Consider the following 25,964-nt stretch of genomic DNA (forward strand, 5'->3'; position numbering starts at 1 on the left):
GGCCCCTCCCCCAACTGTCAATGAAAGACCGCTAGTGGCCCTACTCAGCCATTGGTTGGTGCTGCAGCCATTGGTTGGAGCCCCTTCCCCAAGCAAACAACTGTCAATGAGAGACCCATAGTTGTCCTGCTCAGCCATTGGTCAGTGCTGCAGTGGGCCCCTCCCCTAAGCAACCACCTGTTAACAACCGTTAGTCGGTCTGTGGAGAGGTAGTTGTTGCACAGAGAGTAAGGTAAGAAGCAAATCCTGGCCTTTTGCTTGGGGCCCTCCAGCTCACCCAGCCTTGGGCCAGTGGTTGAGCAGTGGGACCCAGGGAACAGACAGAGGGCTGTGTCCTGCAGGGCTCTAGACCCCTTGCCAAGGCCACTGACTGACCAGGCCCAGGCTTTGAGGCAGCAGTGAACCTCTCCCTGATCCCCGCCTTTGTGCAGACCACGAGTCCTGGCCCCCCACTGTTTAGGTCGCCTGAGGAGCATGAAGGTTGGCTGGATCCTGGGCGCCTGGCTCCATTAGCGACGACAGCTGGGCAGGTTCTGGGGATCTGGCCCTGAGGTAGCCAGCTGCTAACTGAGATCTGCCTCCTTTTAGCCAGGACAAGGTCCTCGGAGTGTGAAAGTTGTCCCTGGGAGCCTTGCCCTTTCTTGTCAGAACAGAGATTTGGTAGAGATTTACAGGAACATCATTTCCTGTCCATGACCAGATCTCAAGAACAAAGGTTCTGACACAAGAAGTTTGCAACAACTAACCACATCCCTCACTCACCTTTCCTAGAAAAGGGCTTTGCTGAAAGCTTTTTCGGGAGTTTGGGGTTTTTAAGGCATGAGCTACTCATCTCCTTGCATGGCCTTCAGTAAACTTTTCTCTGTTCCAAACTCCAATGTTTTGGTATCGTTTGGCCTCACTATGAGGCGGACTTGTGTTTTCAGTAACAGGAGTATTTGTAACAGCAGGATGAGTAGAGTTCCCTGTGCTATATAGCAGACTCTTACTAGTTATCTATTTTATATATTGTAGTGTGTTAATGTCAGCCCCAACCTCCCAATCAAGTCTGTGCTTTTCTTCACTATGTCTTGTATGTCAGCACAAGATGCTCAGTGTGTGCAGACTAAGCAGTGCTTCCCCTCATTGTCACGTGTCCTGCAGTGTGCAATGTGCCATGTGCCAGGACTGAACTGATGGCCAGAGACTGGGCCTCACCTGATCACCCCTTGCCTGGAGTTGTCCTAGATCTTGTCATTGTATTGCAATTAAGTAAGGGGAATCTGAAAACTCATCTGTTAGAAAATAGTAGGTTCTCTAATTTTCATGATGAAAACAATTGTTAATGATCACAAAGAAGAATCACAAATCCTCTCATATGTATTGTAATAGTTCAGTTTTTGGACCAAAATTTGTACTACTGACAGAGTTCCTTTCCTAACAGTGATCAGTTTTTCTTTGAACTGACCAGAAGAGGGTGTGCATGGCACCTGAAAACAAAGGTGACTATGTAATATTAATAAATGTTTTTAAATGAGGGGAGAGGAATAAGTTTCCTGAACTATGGGCCTGACCATAAAAGGTGCTTAGTGCTGAGTCTAAGCTCAGAACTCAGGAGCCATACATATAGGTATCCTTTCATTTTAGAAAGAAAGCACCATCAAAAGACATTTAGATCACATGTTAAGTAGTTCAATTTTTTGAAATTTCTAAATTAGCAATTCAGTATTTTAGCTTGACTTGGGTTCTGCTAACTTGTATGAAATACAACACCTGCCTTATTAGATAATAGGTATTAATGGCAGCCTTGTGGATCATAGGGCCAAAGCATGTTTCAGTAGAGCTCCCACAATGCAGAATTTGGAAAGAGGGGAAGATGTTTCCATTTTGGGCCCAGTCTCAATTCTTTTATTTCCCCTTACCCTGCTCCTCCCATTTTTTTTCACGCTCTGAGTAATTGTTTGGCAGCCTTCTGCCAAGCAAAGAGATGTTTATTCTTGCATAAATGAGTTGGATAATTGTGTGGCTATAATCTGACTGCCTGTAGGGTTATAGCAAGTAAGATACTGAATTGCATGAAATTTGAAGCTCCTAACTGAGGATAGTATTCTTTAGCCACTTGCTGAGGAACCAGAGAACGCAACCGTGAGTTAGTTAGCTGTGGTTTGGGGACTGGAGTAGTACAGGTTTCTGTGGAAAGAACGAGTGCTTTGTCTTCTCAGAAGCATCAAACTTGGTCATAGCCTTGAATTACCCAGATTATAGCCACAGCCTTCCCATGGCGGGACTCTGTTTTAAGGCAGTTTTGGTTGTACCCTTATCTATTACAGGAAGAGTGATGTGAGTAAAAGTGGTTCCTACTTAAGTGTCTAGACGCCTCAGGTTATCTTTTCCTCTTTGTTTTCTTTAGTTGAAACATTTTCATTGCTTTGCAAGCGCTCTGCTTGAGAATAGGATAATGATTGAAGTTTAAGCAGTTAATTGTGTGTGTTGAGGAATAAGAGAAATGTTTGAAAATCATTGGTTTCTCAATCATAGTGTAACAGGGAAGGGTTAATTTTGAATTTATGCTGGCTCTGCTTCTGTGATTTTAACCCTTATCCTGCCACATTTTTTGTTTATGTGTGCTAGTGGCTTTATCGTGTCTGACTCTTTGCAACCCCACGGACTGTAGCCCACCAGGCTTCTCTGTCCATGGCATACTCCAGGCCAGAATACTGGAGTGGGTAGCCGTTCCCTTCTCCAGGGGATCTTCACAACTCGGATCGAACCCAGGTCTCCCACATTGCAGGCAGCTCTTTTACCACCTGAGCCACCAGGACAGCTGGTACCCAGAATGGGCCATGGTAATTAAGTCAGTCAACCTAGATTCCTTGAAAATTTGAACTGGAGGCCACAGAAAGTGAATTGGAGTGTGTGTGCCAACACAGTAGAGAGGCCACTAATGCTGAAAAGGCCTCTGCACCAGTGCTGAATCAAATCTGAGAGACAGAGTTTTGGGTGAGGTAGAAAAGAAATCACTTTATTGCTTTGGCAGACAAAAAGGGCCACAGCAGGATCGTGCCTTGAAAAACTGTGTGTCCCAACCCTGGAGGATTTGGTGAGGAGTTTTATAGCAATGGCTTCTCTGTGGCTCAGATGGTAAAGAATCTGCCTACAGTGCAGGACACCCTGGTTTGATCCCTGGACTGGGAAGATCCCCTGGAGAAGGTAACCCACTCCAGTATTCTTGCCTGGAGAATTCCATGGTCAGAGGAGCCTGGCAGGCTACAGTCCATGGGGTCTCAAAGAGTTGGATGCGATTGAGCAACTCTTTCTTTATAACAATGGTTCAAGTTGCTGATAAGGATCAGGATGCACTCCTTTAATTCTGTCTCAGGTGGTCTCCTGATAAGCTTCTATATTTCCTTTAATCTGGTCTCAGGCAGTCTTCTGATTAGCTTCTTGAGGCTATCAAACTGTGATCTCTGGAATGAAGAATGCTAACATCTTCCATTTGTTGGGGTTTTAGTTCTGTAAAGAGCTCAAAGATATTGTTACGTGTATAACTAGAGCTGGAAAAAGGCCCTGCCCCAAAGCTGTGCTATTGTTTCTTTGCTGCTTCTCCCGTATCTCTGCACCCCCTCCCTTCCCTGATTAACAACTGTTTGAATCTAATCTTTGGGACCCAGGGAAGGTCATGGAGGCTGGAGTCTATTCATTACAAACAAGAAACAGGGAACATAGAAAGGCTCTCACATGCAGGAACCCCACAGGGTTCTGCTCAGTTTCACCATGAGAGCAACAGAACAATGATCTGCCTTCTATGCTGACAGCATATGTTGTGTGGATCACAACAAACTGTGGAAAATTCTTAAAGAGATGGGAATACCAGACCACCTTCCCTGCCTCCTGAGAAATCTGTATGCAGGTCAAGAAGCAAAGTTAGAACCAGATACGTCAAGGCTGTATATTGTCACCCTGTTTATTTAACTTATATGCAGAGTACATCATGAGAAATGCCAGTCTGGATGAAACACAAGCTGGAATCAAGATTGCTGGGAGAAATATCAATAACCTCAGATACGCAGATGACACCACCCTTATGGCAGAAAGTGAAGAGGAATTGAAGAGCCTCTTGATGAAAGTGAAAGACGAGAGTGAAAAAGTAGACTTAAAGCTCAACATTCAGAAAACTAAGATCATGGCATCTGGTCCCATCACTTCATGGCAAATAGGTGGGGAAACAGTGAAAACAGAGACAGACTTTATTTTGGGGGGCTTCAAAATCACTGCAGATCGTGACTGCAGCCGTGAAATTAAAAGACACTTGCTCCTTGGAAGAAAAGCTATGACCGATCTAGGCAGCATGTTAAAAAGCAGAGACCTTACTTTGCCAACAAAGGTCCGTCTAGTCAAAGCTATGGTTTTTCCAGTAGTCATGTATAGATATGAGAGTTGGACTATAAAGTGAGCTGAGCGCCGAAGAATTGATGCTTTTGAACTGCAGTGTTGGAGAAGACTCTTGAGAGTCCCTTGGACTGCAAGGAGATCAAACCAGTCAATCCTAAAGGAAATCAGTCCTGAATATTCATTGGAAGGACTTATGCTAAAGCTGAAACTCCAATACTTTGGCCACCTGATGCAAAGAACTGACTCATTGGGAAAGATTGAAGGCAGGAGGAGAAGGGGATGACAGAGGAAGAGGTGGTTGGATGGCATCACCAACTTGATGGACATGAGTTTGAGTAAGCTCCAGGAGTTGGTGATGGACAGGGAGGCCTGGCACGCTGCAGTCCATGGGCTCACAAAGAGTCGGACACAACTGAACGACTGAACTGAACTGAATGCTGACAGCTTTACATTTTTAACCTGTTCTAGGTCTTTGATCACTACTATTTTTTAATTATAGACAGCTTATCTGTTTTTTACAACCAACAGAGTCTTACAAAAATGATCTTTAAGGTTTCTTCAAACCCAAGTGGGCTTATGGTTCTATGAAGAGAAGGGTTCACCATAAATGCTTTGAGAACTTTTTACCTCTGTGGTCACATGTGGCAAGAACCAGCATTATGTCAGAGTGGGTGGCTGGGGGCATAAAGAGTGGTCCCAGGGCTCCAATGGGGTCTGCATGTGGCACATAAGAGGATGAGGGTCCTCCCTCCAGGTGGAACTGTGGGTGCACAAGCCTTTCAGCCACTCCAACCACTGTACTACACCCATGTAGGGCATCCACAACCAACAGGTCCAAAGCCTTGAGATCATCCTTGACCCCTCTTCTTCCCACACATCACAACCTGTCAGGAAATTGTTAGTTTCATAACCAAAATATATCCAGAATTCAATGACTTTTCACTCCTTCCTGTCTTCACCATCTCTCAACTGGATTCTCACAGCCATCTGCCCCTTGGTCACACTGTCTTCACTCTTATCTTCCTGTGGTCTGTTCTCAATACAGCAGCCATAATAATCCTATTACACACCTAAGACAGATCATGCCAGTTTTCCGTTCTAAGCCTTCCAGTGGCTACAACTCAGAGAAGAAGCCACTTTCTTTGTCTACAGTGGTCTACATGCGTGTGCACACACACAGATCTTCTCTGACCTCATCTTCTGCCACACATTTCCCCTTAACCCTTGCTCACTCTAATGACCTCTTTGCTGGATTTGGAACATGCCTTCCCTAATAGCTCAGTTGGTAAAGAATCCACCTGCAATGCAGGAGACCTGGGTTCAATCCCTGGGTTGGGAAGATCCCTGGAGAAGGGAAAGGCTACCCACTCCAGTATTCTGGCCTGGAGAATTTCATGGACTGTAAAGTCTATGGGGTCGCAAAGAGTCAGACACGACTGAGTGACTTGCACTTTCACTTTTCACTTCAAGCATGCCGCTGTCTCAAGGCCTTTGCAGTGTCTGTTCCCTCTGATGGAAAGTCCATTCACCCCACCCACCCCATCCTTCTACCTCCTTTGGATTTTTGTTCAAATGCACCTTTACAGTGAGGCCTCAGGGGAGTCAAAGACCTACTTTATCTGAAATGTAACACATCTTTATCATTTTATTCCCCTAACCTGCTCATCCCCCCACCTCATCTGGATTTACCAAGCTCTAACTTTTATTTTTATTCATCTTGTCTCTCCTCGCTTACTAAACTCTGTGCAGGCAGTGACTTAGCACTGTTTTGTTTCTTCTTATCCTCAGGACCTAGCACAATGCCAGGTACAAAATAGGCACTCAGTAAATCTTCTGAATTAATGAATGAAAGAAAGCTTAAGTAAGAAAGTCAGCATTTGCAGAGTAGCCATGCTCTGTGCAGCCACTCATACTCTCTGACTTCTTGACTTCCATTGTTTTCCCTTTTGTTTATGGCCTGGGATTGGAAGAAGAACTAACCTGAATCTCAAGAGAAAAACTTTACCTTCAGAATAGGGGACTCCCAGAGATACTCTATATTTAATGGTCCTATGTTGCTGATAAGGCTTCCTAGGTGGCTCAGTGGGTAAAGAATCTGCTTGCCAACTCAGGAGATGCAGAAGATGCGAGTTTGATCACTGGGTGGGGAAGATCCCCTGGAGGAGGAAATGACAACCCACTCCAGTATTCTTTCCTGAGGAATCCCATGGACAGAGGAGCCTCGTGGGCTACAGTCCATGGGGTCGCAAAAGAGTTGGACATGACAGAGTGCACGTGTCATGATCACTCAAAACAAATGGCAGGTTTAGTATCTAATGATTCCTGAATACGTGGAGGTAACAAGTATGTGAGACATTTCTGTGAGATTAAACAGGAAGAGGGCAAGAATACACAAGCAATTTCTGGTATATTTGTAATGTTTCATTTTTAAGCTATATGATCAGTACATAGAGTGTGGTGTATTATTCTTTATATACTTATTATATGCTTGAGATATTTAATAAGAATAACCAAAAGGAACAGGCCAACTAAAATACAACCATTTTCTATTCTGTAACTGACTTCCCAAACTTTGTACTCAGTCTGCCTTCAATACATTGACAAAGAAAATTACTGAAAAAATGTAGCTGGAAGTCAGGATTAAATCCCTATCTTCATTGATTTAGCAAATAGTTGCCAATAGCTACAAACTTTTTTTTGCCATATACCAGAAGCTGTCTCACTTCATCCATCACCTGGCCTAAGTTAGGTAATGAGAAATATGGCTCACACCTATGGCTTTCCCATCTGCTCTCTAGCTGGAACAAGGTGCTTTAATCTTCATGGAAAGATTGAATATTGTGTTGGCAACCCACTTATCTGGTTTCCTTAGCAACAAGAACATAGTATTTAAGGTGATGGATCCCTTGCTCAGAATAGAAACTGAGTAAGCCTGATCCTGGTGCCCTGAGTCTGCTCAGGGATATTTTACCTCTTCAAAGACTTCCACACCTGGCTATGCAGACAGCAAACTGCTAAAGCGACGGTTACCTAGCAGACACTGGACCTGTTTCTACAGCCAACTCACCCTTGCCAGTTATAATGGCTCCTATCTCCAATCCCTGGAAATATTGACCAAATTCTCTATTCCAAGAATTGAAGAAAATTTTTTCATGTCCTTGCAAATTCTGCAGCAATTTAGGTCGGCTGCCACCAGTTTCCATGAAATCTGAACAAGACTCAAGATGATAAAACTGCCCAGGCATTTAGGAAAAGCACAAAGGAAAAAAAAAAAAAAGAGAGAGCTTTTAAAGGAAATTGCTATTAAGGAACTGTGGCCGAGCATCTACTGTTTTGTCAAACAGAGTTTAACAAGTTTCCTTACTGTCAGACTTTTTAGAGCTTCTAATATCCTACCATATTTTGACTCTCGGGAAAGATTTATGTCAGGCAGCAGTGCCTCAACATGTTGGACCATGGAACATAGAATTCTCCAAATTTACTTGGGCATAGAGTGTTTTCTCTGTGGAAAAGCTATGAACATCCTGGGGAACTAGTTTTTCATGTAATCTGCATCAAAACATGCTGCTTACACAATGAAGGTCCAGGATGATGGGACACAAGGGACACTTGGACTGTTCTAACTCAGAGGTTCTCAACCAGGAGTGATTATTTCCCCAGGGGACATTTAGCAATGTCTTGAAATATTTTTTATTATAACAACTGGAAAGGGTGCTACTGGCATCTCGTGGGACAAGACCAGAGAAGCTGCTAAGCATCTTACAATGCACCAGACAGCACCTCTCAACTGTCAACAATGCCAAGGTTGAAAAACTGGACTGACTTAATGTCAGGATGTTTGATTAGTGGGTTCAGGGCCCCAAGTAGGCTCACACAGTGTAATCCATGCTCTTGATTTCTGTTTCTGGCACGGGTTTAGACATTCTCTAATGTTCCAGAGTGAACTTATCCAGACACATCCAGATCCTCTGGATAAAAGAGGCCCTTCTCCCCCACATCCCCTGGGGAAAAGGATGAGGAGAGTTCACCCGGAGCTTCCGATCACATGCCCGTGCCTCCTCCCACGAGTCCTATTTATCTTCTCCCGTCACATGGGGAGGTGTGTGAGGAGCAAGAGGGCAGGGAGGTACCTCTGGGAAGGGCTGCTGAGTGAACGCTCCAAGAAAAGCATGAGTCAAGTGCTTACGGAAGGCCTGGGGAATGAATTGGTTTTACCCTAACCACACAATGGACTCAAGCAATAGTGGTGAGGACGACACTGTAAAGTGGAATCCAGCCGCCTGCCCTGGTGAGCAGCGTTCCAGAGCAGAGTGAGGCATTGAAGCCTCTACTTGTTACTCTAACCTTTTCTCAGGGAACAACTGCCCAGACCACGCCCCTTGGGCAGATGCAGGGACTTGGAAATGCTTGAGCAGCCTTTGTATTCCTAGACAGGAGTGTATATGTGTGTTAATTGCTCAGTTGTGTCCAACTCCTTGTGACCCCATGGACTATAGCGTGCCAGGCTCCTCTGTTCATGGGATTCTCCAGGCAAAAATACTGGAGTGGGTTGCCATTCCCTTCTCCAGGGGATCTTCCCCACCCAGGGACTGAACCCAGGTCTCCCCACTTTGCAGGCTGATTCTTTACTGTCTGAGCCATGGAGCATGAAACTCCTGCCTACACTGGTTTACTCTCTTCTTTAAGTCATATCTTGGATTGCCTAGGAGTGAGGAGATCCCTGGATTCATTTTAAAACCAAGACCATCCTGGCTAATCTAAGGAGAGTTGATCTACTATTGTTCATAGACATAGGGAGACTTATTAAGTCACAAAAAAAGGGCCCTTTATTATATCTAATTGAATTAATGAAGTATTGATGATTATGTGGCTATGACTGAGTTAGATGCCTTGGTAGAGTTGAGACAATCACAGTAGTCCTGACCCACACATGGTTGTGTATTGAGAATGTACTCTTGCCTGGACAATCCCATGGACGGAGGAGCCTGGTAGGCTGCAGTCCGTGGGGTCGCGAAGAGTCGGACACGACTGAGCGACTTCACTTTCACTTTTCACTTTCATGCACTGGAGAAGGAAATGGCAACCCACTCCAGTGTTCTTACCTGGAGAATCCCAGGGACGGGGGAGCCTGGTGGGCTGCTGTCTATGGGTTCACACAGAGTCGGACACGACTGAAGTGACTTAGCAGCAGCAGCAGCAAGTGCTTTGCTTGGAACTCAAAACATTTTCCCAAAGAAATCACATTAAAGTGGTTATACTTCTAAGTGAAATGAAATGATAGGTACCCTACCCCCGACAGAAAACAAAGCTGTTGGAAATGCAGTGGTTTATCTACCTGGGTGGACACTGCTGCTGTGATTTTCCCCTTGTTTCTGGGAGAAAGTGTCTATCACTCAGGATAATAGGTACACAGTCACAGTTTCCTGATCTTCCTGACTCAGGGATCGAACCCGGGTCTCCTGCGTTACAGGCAGATTCTTTAGCCTCTGAGCCACCAAAGAAGCCCCCTCCTAACACATGCAAACGAATACACACATGCATGCCCACATACATACATGTATGCATGTGTTCTGTTTGTTTTCTTTTTTTCAGTGAAACCCAAATTAGTGAGCTCTGATTGTAGGAGAAAATTGTCAGTTGTGTGAATATCAGTACTCCACCCATTCCTTTAAAAATGTTTTGAGCAATAATAGACTATAAAAGTTTTCAGTTAAAATAATGGTTGCTAATTTTATTGATTGAAGTATAGTTGATTTACATTGTTGTGTTAATTTCTGCTATATATCAAAGTGACTCAGTTATACACATATATACATTCTTTTTTATATTCTTTTCCATTATGGTTTATCCCAGGAGATTGGATATAGTTTCCTGTGCTATACAGTAGGACTTGGATGTTAATCTATTCTAAATGTAAGGCAGTAGTTTGCATATACTAACCCCGAATTCCTTGTATATCCCTCTCCTTTTCCCCACTCCCCTGCCACAACCACAAGTCTGTTCTCTGTGTCTATGAGTCTGTTTCTGTTTTGTAGATAGGTTCATTTGTGCTATATTTTAGATTCCACATATAAGTGATATCATATGGTAGTTGTCTTTCTCTTTCTGACTTATTTCACTTAGTACGATAACCTCTAATTGCATCCTTGTTACTGCAGATGGCATTATTCATTCTTTTTTATAGCTGGATAATATTCTATTATTATTATCATCTTCTTTATTGATTCATCAGTCGATGGACATTTAGGTTGTTTCCATGTCTTGGCTGTTGTGAACAGTGCTGCTATGAACATAGGGGTGCACGTATCTTTTTAATTATAGTTTTGTCTGGATATATGTCCAAGTGTGGGATTTCTGGATCTGGATCATGGTCTGTTTCTTACCCAAACTCCCACCCCAGTGGGACAATGTGAGAATCAAGGTTTCCTTTGCTGGGGTATTCAGGTCTCAGGGTAGACATTCTGAGGTGTTTAGATCTCAGGTAGACATTCTCCTGTCTGTGGCCTTCAGATACTGATGACTGTGATGGGAAACCCAGCAGACTCTCTAGAGACTGTCAAAGAGAGACACAGGGCTGACAGCCTGAGATTGGGGACATCGTGAACTGAACCCAAGACAGAGTTTCCAGGACATAGGATCTTTGATATGGAGAGAACCAAAGAGATGATTCAGTTCAAGTCCCTCATTTACAGATGAGGAACATGATGCCCAGGGAACTGAAGGGACCTGCCCAAGGTCACAGACTTTTGGAGGCATATTTAAAAATCCAGACTTCCAAATCCCCAGACTCTAAGCAAAACCCTGGGGGTGTCCCCTACTCACAATTCTACTTTTGAAAAATAAATTCTCCAAGGAAAGCTTTGTTTTCTGGCCAAAATAGTTGTGCTTGCTGAGTTGGGAGTGATGGAACTCCTGAGACAGAGATTGCCAAACTTCACTGCCCCCACAACACCACAGACCCTGCAGCTTCCCTGCAGCTGGATCTCCTCTACATGGAAAATAACAACAGGGCAGCACCACCAACCACCACCAACCTCTACCAGTCATCACCGTACTTACCTCCACCAGTTGCAGAGGGGGCTGCCTTGCTCCTGGCATTTTCCTCTGTAAATGTTCTTAAGCCTCAAGAGCTGTGAGACCACTTCCTGTGGGTGTGTGATGGTGATAGAAGGGAAAATACAAAGGCTTTGCCGAAAGATTTCATTCTGGTGTTTCATGCTATTCTGGCCGCAGATGTCTGCCTATTAAAATCTTTTTTCTAACCTGGAAATGCCAATTAATTCTCTCAAGGCCATGCTGCTTTTTGCAAGGGCCTCAGGTATCCAGAGAGGGTATTGGATATTCAACTATTATATTAGCTGAATATAATATAATAGTTCAACTATTATATTAGTAATGCACGGAGTAGGCAGAGTGGTTCACACGTTACAAAATGCTCTTGTAAGACTCTTTCCTAGACTCCTGTAGCCTCAAAAGGCTGGGCCGTCTTTCCCCAGCACTGTCCCAGCCCTGACACCTGCCCCAACTCAGCTACTGGTGTTGACATTTCAACAGTTTAACTCACAAGATAAGATGCTTTCTCCTTCCCATCAGCCTTGATTCTCTTTTTCTCAGATTTCCGCTTCCTTCCCTTTTTCTCTTCTTCCTTTTCCTCACCCCACCCCCATCATTGGTTGGCATATAGCAAGCTCTGCTTTTCTCTCTGCAACAAATATCTTCTGATTGCTAAGCCCTCTAATTAGGTCCTGATGATACAACAGTGAATAGATAGAACTGATCCCTGCCCTCCATATGTCTTCAGTTTAGCGTTTCCTTTACTGCCAGACTGACCAGGGTCACCAGGGCTGCAGCATCTTACCTCTCCTTTATTCACAGAACTTAGGGCTGGGAGGGATTCCTTCACCACCACCCTCATTTTATTTTACACAGACACACTCACATACATACACATGTGAGTGTTCTTTCTCAGTCTCTCAGCCTTTCCCCCTTTCCACTGTTCATATTTTTTCCTAATAAATCCCATATGTAAAAAAATCCTTGTTTGACCCTGTGAGGACAACAGCACAGCTATTCCTATACTCATCTAATGGATGAAGAAACTGAAAATAAATTTGATTATTATTCATATTTATCCAGTGGCAGAGATGAGGTTAGAACCAGGTTCTCCTGGATTCAGTATCTTTTCACCAAAGATAAAGTAGTCTTTTGAAATATTCTAATTCTCTTTAACAAGAATACTGGAGTGGGCTGCCATTTCCTTCTCCAGGGGATCTTCCTGACCCAAGGATCGAACCTGCGTCTCTTGTATTGGTAGACAGATTCTTTTCCACTGAGCCACCAGGGAAACCCCTTTAACTAGACACATCAACTAGACACAAAATCAAAAAGTGCACAGTGAAAAATAAGAATACTCCCTGCTTATCAGCTGTTCCCACCCTCCAAATGCAACTTCCTGGAGAGACAGCCTTCCGGAGCTAAACTAGGCACATACCAGCAATATATGCTGCTGCTAAGTATGGGTATGTAAATACATAGTGTGTGTAAACATAAATGAAGGACAACTTTTATTCACTAAATGTATTTTCCACTTCTGCCTGTGCACTGCCTTCCATAAGCATCAGTAAGGCTCCATGTGGCTGGAAGGAGTTACATGCACACGCTCTGGAGTCAGGCGGATCTAGGGCAGAAGTGGCACCGATCACGTTCATGTTACATAAAGTTTCCATGAGCTTCCGTGTTCTCATCTGACAAATGTACATAATAACATATAAGTGAGGCTGCATCTGTAACGTGTTCAGAACATAATACATGCGCTCAATAAATGATGGCTGTTTCCTATGTGCCTACTTTGTACAGAGCCTGTGCTGGTACAGGAGAAAGGAGATGGGTAAGATAAACTGTTGGTCCTTGAAATCCTTATCATTTAAAATAGGGGAAAGGAGATCTAATAAGCAAACAAATTATCATATAGCAGAATGAATGGAAGCACTCAATCAATGTAGAGTATAAGAGCATAAACTCCTCTAGGTTCAGAATTCTGGGGTTCACATCCCATTTTAAACAAGTTATCTTTCCCTGAGCTTTTTTGTCTACAAAACAGAATAGAGTTGGAAGGGTTAAGTAAAATAATGCATTTAAAACAGTGCCTGGCACATGATAGACGTTCAATAGTGATTTTAATAATTATAGTATCTAATTCTACATAATGAATAAATGCCACAATAGAAATATTTGCCAAATAGAAATAGGTGTCAAGATAGCAAGGGGAGAAGGTAGCATTACGATGACATGAGAACCACGACTTCACCCCCTCCACTGGGACTCCCACCTGCCAGGCCCTGTTGCTGACATTTCACCTGCGTCCTCACACTTGATGCTCACAGCCTCCCTGTGAGCATGGCATTACTCCCTGTAGAAGGAAACCAAGGCAGAGGCAGAAATGGCAACTTTACTCTCATCCTTCTCATACCACCTGGATCCCCAAATAAGAGAGTCACTAAGACTAGGACATCAGGGACCCAGGGCATTTCCCGGATGGCATCTCTCCTTGCTCTCCAGCCATGCATTGAGTCCTGCTGTGGCTTGGGACTGAAGCAGGAATGAGGTGACTGCTCCTGCATGAGGGACCAAGTGCCAAATCTCAAGGCATACCCATGGCTACTCATAGCTGTGATAGACGAAAATGTGCCAGCCCTGAGACCCACCCAGCTCAGGAGAATTGGGATTCCATCTACCCCTGCTCTTGCCTCCCCAACATCTAAGTTTCAAGTGGAGATTGGAGGGAAGAGAAGGAGAGATGAGGAGCAGAGATGGGAATAATTGGGCTTCTTATTAAAGGAGGGGGAGACAATCCAAGGGCGCCCTTTCGAGGTGCTCCCTGTGCCACTTCTGTGATGAGTGCCAGCTGCAAGCAGCACCAGCATGGCTCACATGGAGGTGGTCCAGGGGGGTGCTGAGTTGGCAAAATATCAGAGTCTAGTTTCTGTTGCTATCATCACTGTTGTTAATGCTCTCATTTAATCATTTATATGACACCTTTTAGTTTATGTAGTACTTTAAAATTTAATTTTGGCTATACTGGGTCTTCGTTGCTGTGCATGGGCTTTCTCTAGTTGCAGTGAGTGGGGGCTACTCTAATTGCAGTGCCGGGCTTCTCATTGCAGTGGCTTCTCTTGTTGTGGAGCATGGGCTGTAGAGCGAGGGTTTCTATAGTTGCAGTGCATAGTTGCCTCATGGCATGTTGACTATTCTCAGACCAGGGATGGAACCTGTGCCCCTGCATTAGCAGGCAAATTCCCAACCACTGGACCACCCGGGAAGCCCTACTCAGCACTTTTATACCCATCATTTAAGTTTATTTCAAACATGCTTGCAATGTTTATGTACAGTTGGGGTATGTGGGTGTGGGGAGGCTGGGAATGGCTCTTCACTGCTCACTCCTCACTCTACTTCTGTTTTCTACCTTCTACAGTAGACTGGGAAGGTATTATTAGCCTGGTTTCAGCAAGAAGGACACTCAGGCTGTGAACATTTAAGTGCCTTGCCCAATGTCACCGAGCTTATATGTGGCCAAGTCAGGGGTTTGATCTATAGAGTTCTTGTGATAACATGCTCTGATGCTCCATGTTGATACCCTATGAGACCCTGCACAGATTGTGCCCTGTACCAAAAGAGCCTCTTGGTACTACATTCTTTACCAGCTTGTGTCCCACAGCCTACTAGGCCTGAGGGAATAAGATTCTCATTGGCATATCTGAAATCTTCTACTGTGTTCTAGGGACCCTTCCCTTACCTAGGTTTTGGTGCCTCTTTTGGGCTCAATTGTGTTTCCCCCATACTCGTATAGCAAAGCCCTAACCTCCAATGTGGCTATATTTGGAGACAGGCCTTTAAAGGGATAATAAAGTTTAATGTGAACCTAAGGGTAGAGCCCTAATCTGATAGGATACATGCTAAGTCACTTCAGTCATGTCCCACTTTTTTCTACCCTATGGACTGTAGCCTGCTGGGATCCTCTGTCTGTGGGATTCTCTAGGCAAGAATACTGGAGTGGGTTGCTGTGCCCTCCTCTAGGGGATCTTCCCGATCCAAGGATCGAAGTCAAGTCTCTTATGTCTCCTGCATTGGCAGGTGGGTTCTTTACCACTAGCGCCACCCGGAAGCCCCAATTTGATAGGAAGACAAGAGATACCAGCATGCTCTCTCTCCACACGTGCACAAAAGAAAGGCCACATCAGGACAAGTGAGAAGACAGCTATCTGAAAGTCAGAAGAGAGCTCTCGCCAGGAATCAACCCTGCCAGCACCTTGATTTTGGGCTTATAGGCTCCAGAACTATGAGTCTGGTGTTTAAGCCACCAGTCTGTGGTATTTTGTTACAGCAGTCTGAGCACTGAGCACACTAATACAGCTCCCATGACCTAACTCTCTACCTTCCACTTTTACCTTAAGGCTTGGAGTTTATGTGATTTACATAAGTAATCTCCTAGCATTTTCCCCATTACTGTGTAAACTCTTTTGTCTCTTTTTTTCTCACCTTCTCAACTCAAATCCTTCAGATTAGACTAACTCAGCTGTCCTCCATTATTCTGTTTCTTATCAGAAAAAGCTTTTCTCTAGCCCAGTAGATATTATCTTTATAAGACACTAGATCTCTTTTCTTCTCTGATTCTCTTACAGTTGCCCATGACTTACTCAGTGTTGGTAGAACCATATGTACCGATGTAGAAACCTATGATTTGGAGTCTTGGCTCTGCCATCTTCTAGTAGAGGGCCTTGATCAAGTCTCAGGGGTGCTAGAGTAAATGAATGAGTGTACTGGAACAAGACGCACCAGTTGGAAAGTGCTAGTCAAGTGCACAGTGCTGTTGTAGTTGATGGTGGAGGTGGAAGTGAAGGCGTGGTTGAAGTGAACTGCTTGGAGGAGTGCCCTCACTGATTTACCCATGGACATTAGACCATCTTTGAGGAGCTTTATGAAAAGCATCCCCGTGAAACTCTTCAAGAGTATTGCTGATGTTCACAAAAGGGCAGTGTTTATTTTCACAATTCTAGAGAAATAGCTTGTGATCCTGAGAAACAGGTTTGTTTTCATCAGTGAATACCAGGAATCATGAACATGAACATGTTTCCCCCTTTGTCTAGGCTGCTTGGGAGCTAGGGATTAAATTGACAGCCTATTTCTAGAAAGTTTACTTGCCCCCCTGTCAAACATTTTATATATTAATACTATCACCCCTGCTGTTACCTTGAACAGACAAGGATGTTTGTTCTTTTCACTTGGTTCTTCAGTGTATTTATTTCACAAGTTAATGGATGAACATATTCTTTTAAAGACTGAAAGAACTCAGCATTATAAAGAGCAGGACTTAAAAGTATTCATTTATTATTTATGGTGTAGTACATTCTGTATTTGTGTAAGCAGCCTCAAATTCATCTGGAACAATATTAGGAATACTCAGGTTTTAAAAAACAAATGAAGAAAAAAAATGTATTCTAAAGTTGACTACCATGCTAGGTACATTTGCATAGGCTTTCTCTTTTAATTCTAACAGTATGTGAGCAGCAAGGCTAGGAATGAAACTCAAGTCTGAGATTCATAGTTTGTGGGTCAGCTCATTTATTCATTATTTTGCTGTCCTTTTTAACTATCTCACCTCTCCAGAGCAAAAGGTAAAATTACAAAATTGAGGTACAACTAGAGAGAGAGAGATAATATATATATAGAGAGAAAGAGTGTGTGTGTGTTGGGGGCTGGAGGAGTTCGTGAATTGCTCTATGTTATACCTACTCCTCACTCTGCTTCAAACCCCTGAAATCATTCAGGAATTCATCCAAAAGCCTTTTTTTCCGCCTTAAGTGCCACCAGAGACCTGGACCAAGACAGCTGAACTTGTGCTAGTTCCAGGCGAAATACAGCAAAGGTCGGGTGGAACCATGGTAGCCTTTAACCTCCGGTCATTGACCTTTCCGTGCTGATCAACAGGCGGCAGCTATCAGGCCAGATCACAGGGGTGTCCGCCCTTTTTTGGGAAGAAGCAATAGCAGCGCCTGTACTGCTGACAGCTGGTTAGGGTCTGGTGGAAAGAAATCTGTTCATCTCCTATGCCTGTTCTCCCCACCCCAACACAGGCAAATTCTTACTGCTCTGTAACATGTTTGTGGGCCCCTTCAGAGTCACTGGTTCCAGTAATTCATACTGGCCTTCCTCTTCTTTCTTGGCCCTGGTCAGAGGATGCAGCTATTGACACAAATACTGACTGATCTCCCAGCTAGTAGGCAAGCACATTGCTATTTTCATCTGAATTTCCAGCATCTTGGAGAAAGAGCTTGGCCATTCCTATCACCAGATCCCTGAGGAGGGAGGAGAGCCTGCAGGCTCCTTCTGTAACCTTTCTTTGACTTGGACTCAGAAGACAAAGGTGAACTTGAGTGCTGTGGGGACACAGCCTCCCTTTATGCTGCCACCAGGCCCTGGGGCTGCCTCCTTTCCAGCACTGAGGCCCTTTTGTCCTGACGGGGCACCCACGGCCTGACTGCCCACACTGTTAAAGCGCAGTTTCAGCTCCTTCTCCCCCTCCTCCGTGTGTCGCTGTGCCTGGAGAGGGGCTTTTGAGTTTTGGGAAAGCACACTGGCCCTTTTCTTCTCTGGGCGCTTGCAGCTTTGATGCTGCGCGCCTGGCAGACTGGCGCTCCGCTGCTCTTTTTCAGGGAGGTCGTGCGAAAGTTTCCCGGGAGAGGCGCACAGCCCCCTGCACCACCCGCGGAACCGGCCTGGGAGGAGCGCCCCCCACCCCGTGCTGGAGTTCATCTGGGAAGCTGATCATTCAGTTCTCTTTCCAGAACTTGTAAACAGGCATCCTCATTGACCCAACTGATTCTATGATCTTAAATTTCTTTCACTCTAATCCTATTATTAAAAATTTCCAAACGTGCAGAGAAGCTGAATAATACAGTGGATACACAATACCCATTACCTAGAGTCTGCAAGTAGCATTTTGTATGGAAGGGTTTAGCTATAAGGGCTATCACTGCCCTATGGGGTGTGTGTGTATGTGTGTGTGTGTGTGTGTATAGAAACTCAAATACCACCACCTCTGTTTGTTAAATTATGGCATATTTGCATAATGGTGTGCATGTGTGTTCAGTCGAGTGGAACTCTTTGCTACCCCATGGACGGTAGCCCGCCAGGCTTCTCTGTCCATGGGATTATCCCTGGCAAGAGTACTGGAGTGGGTTGCCATTTCCTTTTCCAGGGGATCTTCCTGTCTCCTTCAGCTCCTTCATTAGCAGGCATATTCTTTTACCACTGAGCCACCTGGGAAACCTGTTGCATAATGGTACCACACAACAATTAAAATAGCGTTGTACATTTAGTGACATGGAAAAATGTAGGGTTCTTGTTAAATGGGAAAAAAAGCAGTAGGAAACTGTATGCACAATATTATGTTATTTTTGAAAAATGTTTGTGAGTAGGGAAAGAAACTACCCTGAGGTTATATATTACAATATTAGCAAGATTGCATCTGAAGTATTATATGAATGAATTTGATTTTTGTCTCTGGCTTGTTTTTATTTTTTTCAATGAAATACTTCTATGTAAGGTGAGAAAATGGATTTAAAACATGTATGGTCAGCTCAAGAGGCTTACATGGCTCCCTTTCCAGCACCATTTATTGTAACAGGAGTCCTGGGCTGCTCCATCTCCTATGCAAACCCAGCTTCATCTCTTGTCCTGGCCATTTAGAGCTCTACCAGTCCTACTCAGGTTCCCAATTATGAGCACCAGTCCCTCTTTCCCTTCACTGTCCCCACTTTTCTGCAACAATCTAGATTACTCCTTTTCATCACAGACTCTTTAGACTGGGAGTTTCTTAGCCACTGAAGTGTAGACTCCTAACATGCCAATTTCTCCCCCTCTCCCTCCACACCCCAGCCCTGGAAGATGAAATTCCTCTTCTTCAAGAGAAGGCCAGAGCCTAATCCAGGGGCTCTATGCTGCCCGTGGGCCCCAAGTTCTTTCTTTGTGAGAGACCTGGCCCCAGTCAGACACCCAGGAGACGTACTGCTTTAGTGTGGATTCCTCAGGAAACTTTAACACCAGCAGGATAATGTTTTCATCACCATACAAAAAAACGGTGCTTTCAGAGACAACAGCAATAAGAGCTCTCTTTGTACACATATTTTTAGTTTAGTTATTTTTAGTTCACAAAATAAATTCATATAATTTTATAGTGGTTCCCAGAGCAGCATCAAAAATCATTTGGAGATGGACAGAGTTGCCAACTTTTATTTTGCCATGTAAAACCATTTAAAATCTACCATTTTTTATTATCATTACTTCAGAATAGAAAAGACATTTTACCACACATACAAAATAGAGCAAGCTAGAATAAATAAACAAATCCAGCATTTAAATTTAACTTCATAAAATCCTTACTATATAAGATACACCTCTCCATCTATATACATTTAATATTATTGCTATTTCTTTATAAACTGCAAAAGATTTTTCAGAAACACAGGCTTAGGAACCAACATTTGGGAACCATTTCTCCATTGTGTTTGATGCATATGGTCAACTACTTGCAAGTGAGAAAACTGAGTTTCAGAGATTATCTGCTCATAATGAAGACTCAAATTCAAGTCTTTTTGATCCAGAAAGAGCGATTTTCTCCTGTTCCAGATTGTGTCTGTGTAACCAGGCTGCTTTTGTGGTTATTCCAGGAAATAGTTGACAGAAAATAGGCCTGATTTGCTTTTTCAAAGTCTTGGCTAGACTTGGGTCACCAGAGTAAACCCAGTGGATCAAATTTTATCTTCGATCCAAAAATCACTGAGCTCATCAGATGGTATTAGCCTTTCAGCGAAGTTCCTCCCTAAATTCATTATTTGCTTTACCAGCAAAACTATCCTTACAGTTGGTATCAAGGGTAGGAACACATATTAGACTTCTAGACTACCTGTATGCATCTACTGACTGATGCCTGAAGTCCTTCAAGTTTGCTTATCTACATTGATGTGTTTGAAAAACAGATCATTAAAAACTTGGGAACAGAGTGAAAAAAAAAAGTGAGCAGTATATCCTTTTAATATTATACTGAAGCCTTGTTTAACAGACTTAACCAAGATTTATTTAATAATCGAGGGAATGTAGCTGTGTGACTTTGCTTTTTACCATTAATTAAGGGCTCAGACTCGAGTTACATGTTAACTTGTAGGCCTTGTCTAGAGTAGAGGCAAATAATTTTTGTCCAGTAGAAAAGATAACCCCAAAGGTTATGGTTTTATGGTCCTGTAGAACATTAACAAGTTTTGCTCCTAACTTGGCAGACTTAGTTCATTACACCTTTCCTGGTAGACTATACAAACTCCTGTTCTTCCAATCCCCGTTTGAAACAACCTTAGCATACTGCTGGTTCTATCCCTCAGTTTTATTCAGTTTAACAAACTGAATAAAATTTATTTAAAGGCAGTTACCACCAATGCCACTTAAAAATGTTAGCAATTATTTGCCTCAGTGTGAATGAGAACGAATTTTGAGGGTCTGAGGAAGATGAGGGAGAGGTTACGTGATGGGAAGGGGAGATTAGCTAAACTTGTTAGGACAGTTGCACCAGAATACCTTCATTTTTTCACATAGTTCCTTTCTCCTTAAGCAATGGCCAGGAGAATGGCATCTAGAAACAGAATTTACAAGGAATAATGACTGAAGAAGAGGTTGAAAAGTTAGTTGGGGCTAGCCATGCTGAGGAACTAGAGTTTTATCATATATATCATGAGTCATTAAAGGTTTAAATCCAGGAACTGATATGATCATATTTTTGAATTAGAAAGATAATTTTGATAAGAGTATGTTGGATGTGTGGAGGGAGAGTCTGAATGAGAAATGACCATAGTTTGACCTGTATGTGAATACAGGTGAATAGAAAGTTGAGTATAAAATCAAATGGTAACTCAAAGGGAAAACAGACAGATTTGGTGAGTGATGAGATATAGCACATGAAAAGAGCAAGGAGTCTGAGATGATAACTGGATAGATGGAAGGATGATGATGGTGATCAACATCTGTATTTTTGACTTGCTGAACTTTAAGATTGTCAGAAATTTGAACTTATGAGTTTGGACTGAAAAGAAAATTTGAGGGCTAACAGTGCATTGGTTACAAACAGAAGCCATGTACATGAATATGAGTGTTGAAGAAAAACATATCATTGGGAAACCTCTCCGCCACTGGCTAGGAAACAATTGCATAGTTCATCAGAAGGCATCCTCTTTAATGATGGTGAACTACTGCCCAATGAACTGTGAACAGTCCATGGCTTTTCAGAGCCACGAGAATTCACTGCCCAACACTTTAGCAAAAAAATATTCATTCCCCACAGCCATTTTACTTTGTGGAATTGGAGACTTAGGAAGACAAAGCACATAAATATATGTTTGGGGAATGGAAGATTAGGCTGGAAACATCTCTTAGAAATCATGTTGCAGTCCTGAGAGGCACAGATGACCTGAGCTAAACCTTACAACCCCTCATGTCTTCCCATCTATTGACAAGCCTGGTAAGAGCAGAGCTGAGTATGGCAAAACCTGTCTATCCTATTTTGTGCCCCTCCCCAGACCTGCTTTGTGCAATGCTTTTTATTTGACCTCCATACTCCACCTGTAGGATCAACATGATGTCAGCCTGCAAAAATAGAGAGAAAAATGTAATTAATTGCCACACATACGTCACCTAGCTTCAACAATTATCCACATACAGCCATCTTGCTTCGTTTGTGCTCCATTCCCCTACTTTTTCTCCGCTGTTAGATTATTTTTAAGTAAGTTTCAGTGATCACATCACTGTGTCACTAAATAGTTCCATATTGTTGTTGTTCAGTCGCCAAGTCATGTCCGACTCTTCCAGACCCCATGGACTGCAGCACACCAGGGTTCTCTGTCCTTCACCATCTCCCGGAGTTTGCCCAAGTTCATGTCCATCGAATCAGTGATGCCATCCAACCATCTCATCCTCTGTTGCCCTCTTCTTCTTCTGCTCAATCTTTCCCAGCATCAGGGTCGTTTCTAACGAGTCAGCTGTTCACATCAGGTGACCAAAGTATTGGAGCTTCAGCTTAGCATCAGTTCTTTCAAAGAGTATTCAGGGTTGATTTCCTTTAAGATTGATTGGTTTGATCTCCTTGCTGTCCTAGGGACTCTCAAGAGTCTTTTCCAGTACCTCAGTTTGAAAGCATCAATCCTTTGGCACTTTGCCTTCTTTATTGTCTAGCTCTCTAGAAAGACCATAGCCTTGACTATACGGACCTTTGTTGGTAAAGTGACGTCTTTGCTTTTTACACACTGTCTAGTTTATCATAGCTTTCCTGACAAGAAGTAGTCATCTTCTAATTTCATGGCTGCAAAAACATCCGCAGTGATTTTAGAGCCCAAGAAGAGAAAATCTGTCACTGCTTCCACATTTTTCCCTTCTGTTTGTCATGAAGTGATGGGACCAGATGTCGTGATCATAGTTTATTGAATGTTGAGTTTTAAGCCAGCTTTTTCACTCTCCTCCTTCACCCTCATCAAGAGGCTCTTTAGTTCCTTTTCATTTTATGCCATTAGAGTGGTATCATCTGCATATCTGAGGTTGTTGATATTTCTCCTCATAATCTCGATTCCAGCTTGTAACTCATCCAACTCAGCATTTTGCATCATGTGCTCTGCATATAAGTTAAATAAACAGAGTGACAATAAACAGCCTTGTGTTACTGCTTTCTCAATCCTGAATCAGTCAGTTGTTACATACAGGGTTCTAACTGTTGCTCCTTGACCAGCATACAGGTTTCTCAGGAGACAGGTAAAATGGTCGGGTATTCCCATCTCTTGGAGAAGGAAATGGCAACCCACTCCAGTATTCTTGCCAAGAGAATCCTGTGGATGAAGGAGCCTGGTGGGCTGCTGTCCATAGGGTCGCACAGAGTCGGACATGACTGAAGCGACTTAGCATGCATGCATGCATTGGAGAAGAAAATGGCAACCCACTCCAGTATTCTTGCCTGGAGAATCCCAGGGACGGAGGAACCTGGTGGGCTGCCGTCTATGGGGTCGCACAGAGTAGGACACGACTGAAGCGACTTAAGAGCAGCAGCAGCAGCATTCCCATCTCTGTAAGAGTTTTCCACTGTTTGTTATGATCCACACAATTAAAGGCTTTAGTGTAGTCTATGAAACAGAGGTAGATGTTTTTCTGGAATTCCCTTGCTTTCTCTATGATCCAGGAAATTTTGGCAATTTGATCTCTGATTCCTCGGCCTTTTCTAAAACCAGCTTGAACATCTGGAAGTTCTTGGTTCATGTAATACATAAGCCTAGCTTGGAGGATTTCTAGCATAACTTTAGTAGCATGGGAGATGAGAGCAATTGTCCAGTAGTTTGAACATTCTTTAGTACTGCCTTTCTTGGGAATTAGGATTGAGGATTAAGCTTTTCCAGTCCTGTGGCCACTGCTGAGTTTTCCAAATTTGCTGGCATATTGAGTGCAGCACTTTAATAGCATCGTCTTTTAGGATTTGAAATAGCTCAACTGGAATTTCATCACCTCCACTAGCTTTATTGGGAGCAGTGCTTCCTAAGGCCCACTTGACTTCACACTCCAGAATGTCTGGCTCTGGGTGAGTGACCACACCATCGTGGTTATCTGCGTCATTAAGATCTTTTTTGTACAGTTGTTCTGTGTATTCTTTTCATCTCTTCTTGATCTCTTCTGCTTCTATTAGGTCTTTACTGTTTTTGTCCTTTACTGTGACCATCTTTGGATGAAATGTTCCTTTGGTATTTCCAATTTTCTTGAAGAGATCTCTAGTCTTACCCTAGGATTATGTTTTGTCAGAACTCTCCACTATGATCTGTCCTTCTTGGGTGGCCCTACATGGCATGGCTCATAGTTTCATTGAGTTACACAAGTCCCTTTGCCACGACAAGGCAGTGATCCACAAAGGGGAAATATTTCCATATGTATCTTTAAAGGATAAGGACTTTTGGGGGGGGGCATAATTTAGGGAAAATTTTAAGGTGTTCTAGATCAGAACGTATGGGCTCAACATCTACTCAGCCTTGCTACTGTTTAGTGCAGCTTCTACCTTGGACCTCTGTTCTAATAATAATATGTGTGTGTGTGTGTGCAACCCTTTGCAATGCTATGGACTGTAGTCTGTCAGGCTCCCCTGTCCATGGGATTCTCCAGGCAAGAATACTAGAGTGGGTTGCCATTACCTCCTCCAGGAGATATTCCTGACCCAGGGGATCGAACCCACATCTCCTGCATTGGCATGCTGGGTCTTTACCATTGAGCCACCTGGGAAGCCCCATCTCACAATGATAGCCTGCTATTTGTCACACATCCATTGAGACCTTACAGTAATGCAGTGTATGTGATAGACATTATCTTCCTTATACAGATAAAGAGAAACTGGGGCTCAGAGAGGTGAAGTAACTTGCCAATATTTCTAATAGTAGTCCACTCAAAGAAATCTAGACTTTTAAAATCATTCTTCCAGCCATTGCCTGCTGCCCAGTCTGAAATCCACTCCATATTTTATATTTGCTACAGTAGCACTCCACTCCTGGTATCAAAATCTGTATTAGTTTTCTACTGCTGCTACAACAAATGACCACCAACTTAGCTTAAACAACAGAAATTTACTATTTTGCTAGTCTACACATTAGAGTAGAGATCTGCCATAGGTCTCACCAGGCTAAAATCAAAGTGTTTGCGGGGCTGTGTTCCTCTCTGGAGGCTTTAGGAAAGCATTCAGAGTTTTGTTTTTTGTTTTTGCCCATTTGGGTTGTTAGAATTCTGTTCTTTGCAGTTGTTAATTCTAATATTCCTATTTCATTGTTGGTTGTCAACTGAGGGCCCTTCCTAGCTTCCTTGACTCATGGCCAGCCTTCCTCTTAAAAGCCGGTAAGATCAGGTAGAGTCCTTCTCATGCTTCAAATCTCTCCTTTTTCTGTCTTAAAATTCCCAGCTCTTACCATAGCTGGGAAGGGTTCTTTGCTTTGAAAGCCTCATGTGATTAGATTGGGCCTACCCAGATAATTCCCCCATCTCATGATCTGTAATCTTAATCATATTCTGTGGTGTTGTGATTTCTAGTAGGAAATATATATTTGGTCTAAAACTTATAAAATTTCTTGGGCTTGTCCTGGCTATCCAGTGATTAGGACACCATACCTCCAATGCAGAGGATGCAAGTTCAATCCCTGGTAAGGGAACCAAGATCCCACATGCTGTGCCGCGTAGTCAAAAATAAATAAATCCTATAGAATTTTCTAAGTGATAAGAGCAACAAAGTTGTCTTTTGTCATATTGATGTGGTGACTTTTGGAAAGCACCCCATTAGAGCGTTAGAGGGTTGGAACTTTTAGTTCCAGTCGTCAACCTCTGGGGAGGAGGAAAGGTCTGGAAGTTGAATAGATTGCCAGTGACCAATGATGTAATCAAGCATGTCTATGTAAAGAAGCCCCCATAAGAACCCAAAAGAATGGGGTTCTGAGAGCTTCCAGACTGGTGAACATGTGGAGAGTTTGAAAGAGCAGTGTACTCAAAGA

At 43.3% G+C, this 25,964-nt stretch overlaps 1 protein-coding gene across 4 annotated transcripts in view; it reads left to right on the forward strand.

The window, feature by feature from the left end:
• The first annotated feature begins 192 nt into the window (after window positions 1-192).
• Window positions 193-25,964, forward strand: part of SHC4 (SHC adaptor protein 4) — a 160,816-nt gene continuing 135,044 nt past the window's right edge. For all 4 annotated transcript variants that reach the window (XM_081508519.1, XM_081508522.1, XM_081508521.1 and 1 more), the window contains exon 1: window positions 193-232. The gene's annotated coding sequence lies outside the window, so the exon portion shown is untranslated. The remainder of the gene's footprint in view (window positions 233-25,964) is intronic.

This window comes from Giraffa tippelskirchi, chromosome 7 (assembly GCF_054371585.1).
Source record: "Giraffa tippelskirchi isolate mGirTip1 chromosome 7, T2T-mGirTip1v1.2.pri, whole genome shotgun sequence".
NCBI classification, from domain to species: Eukaryota; Metazoa; Chordata; class Mammalia; order Artiodactyla; family Giraffidae; genus Giraffa; species Giraffa tippelskirchi.